Source organism: Rhinopithecus bieti, unplaced genomic scaffold, assembly GCF_001698545.2.
Source record: "Rhinopithecus bieti isolate Rb0 unplaced genomic scaffold, ASM169854v2 scaffold_19482, whole genome shotgun sequence".
Lineage (NCBI taxonomy): Eukaryota > Metazoa > Chordata > Mammalia > Primates > Cercopithecidae > Rhinopithecus > Rhinopithecus bieti.
Genome location: NW_016809768.1, coordinates 3132938 through 3138139, shown reverse-complemented (window position 1 = coordinate 3138139; position 5202 = coordinate 3132938). Strand labels below are relative to the sequence as shown.

Below are 5202 nucleotides of genomic sequence, written 5' to 3'. Positions count from 1 at the left end.
AAAAAAAAAAAAAAAAAGAATGAAATTGAAGCAAAATTCTCCCTTCCTCCCCTGCTGCCTTATCCTCTTTCCTTCCTCTCCCCAAATAGGTAACTATTATTATCAATGCCTTAGGTTATCTTCCGGATTTTAAAAATATACGTCTATAGTCTGTTAAATTGTGACTCTAAAATACACATTCACGTCCTAATCTTCAGTACTGGTGAATGTGACCTCATGGGAAAAAGGATCTTTATCAGCAGATATCATTAAGTTATCTCAAGATGAGTGCACTCTGTATTGAGGAGAGGCCCTAAACCCAACAGCAGGTGTGGGGTTTTTTGGTTTTTTTTTTTTTTTTTTTGAGATGGAGTTTCACTATTGCTGCCCAGGCTGGAGTATAATGGTGCAATCTAGGCTTACTGCAACCTCTGCCTTCCCAGGTACAAGCGATTCGCCTGTCTTAGCCTCCCAAGTAGCTTGGATTACAGGCATGTGCCACCACACCCAGCTAATTTTTTTGTATTTAGTAGAAACAGGGTTTCACCATGTTAGTCAGGCTGGTCTCAAACTCCTGACCTCAGATGATCCACCTGCCTCAGGCTCCCAAAGTGCTGGGATTACAGGCGTGTGCCACCACACCCAGCTGAGGCATTCTTTTTCAGAGAAGAGAAAGTCAGAGACACAGAGAGGAGGGCTATGTGAGACACAGGCACAGATGGAAGTGAGGCTGCCATAAATCAAAGAAGGCCTAGGACTACCAGACGCTCGAAGAGGAAAAGGGGGACTGTCCTTGGGGCCTTCAGAAGGGGCCCATGTGGCCCTGCTCACTCTTGATTTCAGACTTTGACCTACAGAATTGTGAAATGATAAAACTCTGTTGTTTTAAGCCATCGTGTTTTGGCAATTTGTTATAACAGCCCTAAGGACAGAAGACAACATCTAAGCAATGCAAGAATATATCCTTTTTTGTGTGGTTAAAAGTCTTCACCTTTTAGTGAAGTTATCTCTTTAGAGAAGCATAAGCAGTTCTCAAGGAGGTTTGGATCTCACTGAAGCAATGAACTTAATGACTGCCATGGCCCACTCTTGTCAACCCTGCCAGAAAGGGATCTGAAGGCTGAACCATATCCTTTCCAGACGCTGTAGATGAAAAGTGTCGCACCTGTCACAAATTCTAAGGGCCACCTCCAAGAAGGGAATCCTATGCCTGCTGCCAATGAGAAGCTGTGAGAAAGTCTTTTTACTCCCAGAAGGAGGGCCACATGCATTGATTTTCGTTCACCATTTAACAGTAGTTCTTAGAATGTGTCACCTAGTCTGCTATTACAAAAATCCAAAGCCTGAATAGTTTTTAAACCACAGGAAAGTTGGAAGAAAATATTTTCTACTCCTTAATAATGCCAGGGCTTAATTATATACTTCTTGAATTGCCAGCTTCAGGGAATTGCAAAACACATAATTTAGCCTTCTCCTACCGCATGAAATATTCTATTGGAACAAACAAGATTAGGGCTATTATATCAAGTTCATCTTACCCAGCCAGTAGAAGCAGTAATTCATACTTTCAGAGAGAGGGAGAGAGAATTTGCCTTAAGTGGCCAATTTTAACTTCTGCAGATTCTAATTTTTAACATTGGGGTTAAGCTCCAGTTAATGCTGAAAATAAATGTGCGTTGCCTGGAGCCAAAAGCAGAAAATTGTGAGTCTTGGGAATAGTACCAGGCATTATCTTTTGTTGCAGGACAGTAGGAGTGCAGGGGCAGTAAACGAGAGGTCGAGGTGGTCAGAGCAGTGAGGAGCCCTGGGACATTGAGGGTGTGGGGCTTCTTGGGAAGACAGCTATTTCTGAACTGGCATAGAAATACTTCAACATTTTAACAACGAGTAATGTGTTCTGGTGCAAGTCGGCCGGATACAGTTCTAGTGATATGAGTATAAACAACACATCCTACCCAATACTTTCACACCCATCATCCTGTCTGACTCTCGTACCAAAGGTCTGAGTTCAGTGTTATCCATGACACTGAAGGCTCCAGGACATGAAATGACTCCACCAGCATGGCCCCAGCAGTAAGTTGTACTTGCAGGCCCTGAGCTCATTATTTTCAGATTTCAAATCCAGTCTTCTTTTCATTAAATAGTAGTTACTTTTTAAATGAGATTAAATCTTCCCAGCCTAGGCATATAACCAAACCAGTTCCACTTTGGGTGAGAGAACCAAAGAAAGCCATACCAAAGCCAGAGAAGAAGCAGAGGAGTATCAGAGTCAAGGATGGCGTGGGAGTTGCCATGAGGACAAGTTTTTAAAACGGAGAAGCCTCGAGGCCCTCTTATGGATGAGAACCCTAAAATCGTGACTGGGGAGTAGGTAAGCTGAATGTAGACCTCCTTTTTTTTTTTTTTTTTTTTGAGATGGTGTCTCATATGCTCGCCTAGGCTAGAGTGCAGTGGTGAGATCTTGGCTCACTGCAAACTCCGCCTACCAGATTCAAGCGATTCTCTGCCTCCCGAGTAGCAGGGATTATAGGCACTCGCCACCACACCTGGCTAATTTTTGTATTTTTAGTAGAGACAGAGTTTCACCATGTTGGCCAGGCTGGTCTTGAACTCCTGACCTCAAGTGAGCGGCCCACCTTGGCTTCCCAAAGTGCTGGGATTACAGGTGTGACCCACCGTGCCCGGCCTGGACCTCTTCTCAGTGACTTACTTGATAGACAGAGGTCAACATCAGAGTAAAGAAAATATGGCTACTTTACCCAGTAAGTAGCAGAATGTGCTAATCCAAAATATCAAACAAAAATTGTCAAAGGGGGTTTATGTTAATATATGGATGGCATCAAGAATAGGTTATTTTATAGGAGAATGGGATTGGGAAGGGCACAACCTCGCATTGAAACTGCCATCAAAGAGTTTCCCTCTTTCAGGGGAAAGACAAAGACAGGTTGACCCAAGCCTCTCCCCAGAGGCTGGTCTTGACTTCTCTGCTGCTGTGGGCCACTAAAGATGTCTCCCAAGGCCAGGTCTGAAGATAAACAGTGGCCCGGTGCTCTTGTGTCATGGCTGAGGTTTCTATCTCTTCCTACACACTGACAGGTGGAGGAAATGAAGTGTTTCTCTCTGAAACTCCAGTGGGCCCAGCAATTGCCAAGGCTGAAGCACAGTGTGTGCTGTGTGTGCACTTCTGCCTGCTGCATTTGCATATTTTATTCCTGTTTTAAAGTTGAATAATGGATTCAGGTTCTGAGCAATAGAAACTCTACATAAATTATTAGCCAGGCCGGGCTCTGCTTTGTGCTCAGGTGAACCTTGCCCCACTTTTATCTGCGGCTGCTGCTGCTGCTCTGCAAGAATGAGCCCAAGGCAGAGCCTCTGCAAGCTGAGACCCAGGACTAGGCAGGGAGAGGGGGAGATTGGTTCCCACTGCAGGATGTTTTTTCCCAGTAGCCAAGAAATGCATTGTCAGTGGAATGGTAAACAGCACAGGGGGCTAGCGTAGACTAACTAAACCTGAATTTGAGTCTAAGGACTGTCGTGGGATGGGAAGGATGGCCCAGTGGTGCCACATGACAGCGAACTGAGAGATGTCATCACGACGGTCACGCACTTAGTTTCGAACGAACCAAATGCAAGTATTAAGGACCTACCTTGTGTTACATACTATGTTGAGGACTGCAGAGATCAGGTCAAAAGTGTCTCTACCTGAAAAAGCACGTTAAATTAACAATATGTTATTAAAACGAATAGGAAAGCTAAGTAAGTTTTCAGGCCCAAAATTAACATGAAAGAGCCCATGGTGGAAATAATGTTAAATCCAGGATTTGCTTCAAAATAATTGGGGAAGTAGAAAGGATTATGTGGAGCAGGGAGAAAGGAAGAGTGGGCATAAGTCAGCTTGATTTGGGGAACACAAGGATTCCTCATTCCCCTCCTACAAGTTGCATATGCTTTTGAAACTTTCCAAACTAAAAAAGTTTTATTTTCGAAAAACTATCCCATTCACAATAACAAGAATTATAAAACACATTAAATTATATCTACCAAGTAATGCGCTATACATATATAAAGAAATCTTCTGTAACACCTAATCAAAAGCTAAAAACCTAAAGAGAGAAACAGGATATTTCGGGATAGGAGTTTTTTTTTTTATCAGAAAGACATTGATTTTACCCTAATCTATAAATTCAATGTAATCCCAATGAAAACTCCTGCCAAAATGTATTGTATTGGACTTGGTGGTTCTATGAAAAAGTAAATAAATATATAAATAAAATATTTATCATACCACTGCCCCCACCCCAACTCCCTTCTTCCAAAACCCCAAAGCCTGCATGATTCTTGATACCCAGGGCAACAGCCATGTAAAATAAGAAGGTCACTCACATTTACTCTCCATTTCTGAGTCCTGTTACTTAAAGAGCCCTGTAATCTGAGCACTAAAGAAGTATTTACCTACTAGAATATATACAATACAGTCTGGTTCTTATTATCTTTTTTGTTTTTCTTTTGTTATTCTGAGGCAGGGTCTCACTCATGTCACACCAGCTGCGGTGGTGCCATGACAGCCACTATGCCCAGGCCTATTCTCTTATTAACAGAAAAAAAGAGTATAAAATATTGTATGGCTGAGTAGAAACTGTGAGTAAAGAGTTAAGTCTGAGAATCTGCCTTCATGACATATGTTATTTTTTTTTTGAGACTAGGTCTCACTCTATCGCCCAAGCTGGGATGCAGCGGCACTATCAGGGCTCACTACAGCCTCAACCTCTCAGGCTCAAGCGATCCTCCTGCCTCAGCCCCCCAAGTAGCTGGGACTATAGGCATGTGCCACTATGCCTAGCTAATTTTTGTATTTTTTGTAAAGATGAGGTTTCACCGTGTTGCCTAGGCTGGTCTCAAACTCCTGCACTCAAGTGATCTGCCCACCTTGGCTTCCCAAAGTGCTGGGACTGTGGGCATGAGCCCCTGTGCCCCGACTTATCTGTTATAATTACATTTGTATGTACCACATCTGCTTCCTCAGATACAAAATTTAGAGAAAAATCTTTGACAATATCTGATAGGACTGGAATGAACTAAAAAATTCAAGTGAGCGCAGGGGTACATGCCTGTAGTTCTAGCTACTCAGAGGTTGAGGTGGGAGGGGCGCTTGAGCCCAGGAGTTTGAGGCCAGCCTGGACAATACCGCAAGATCTTGTCTCTAAAAAAATGAATTTAAAAACA

At 43.0% G+C, this 5202-nt stretch overlaps 1 long non-coding RNA gene across 1 annotated transcript in view; it reads right to left on the bottom strand.

Moving 5' to 3' along the window:
- LOC108540968 (uncharacterized) overlaps positions 1-3681 on the bottom strand; it is a 6030-nt gene extending 2349 nt beyond the window's left edge. The window contains exons 1-2 of the long non-coding RNA XR_001888818.1: positions 3641-3681; positions 573-830 (exon numbers count right to left, since the gene is read on the bottom strand). This is a non-coding gene — a long non-coding RNA (uncharacterized LOC108540968). The remainder of the gene's footprint in view (positions 1-572; positions 831-3640) is intronic.
- Between the last annotated feature and the right edge of the window lie 1521 nt (positions 3682-5202).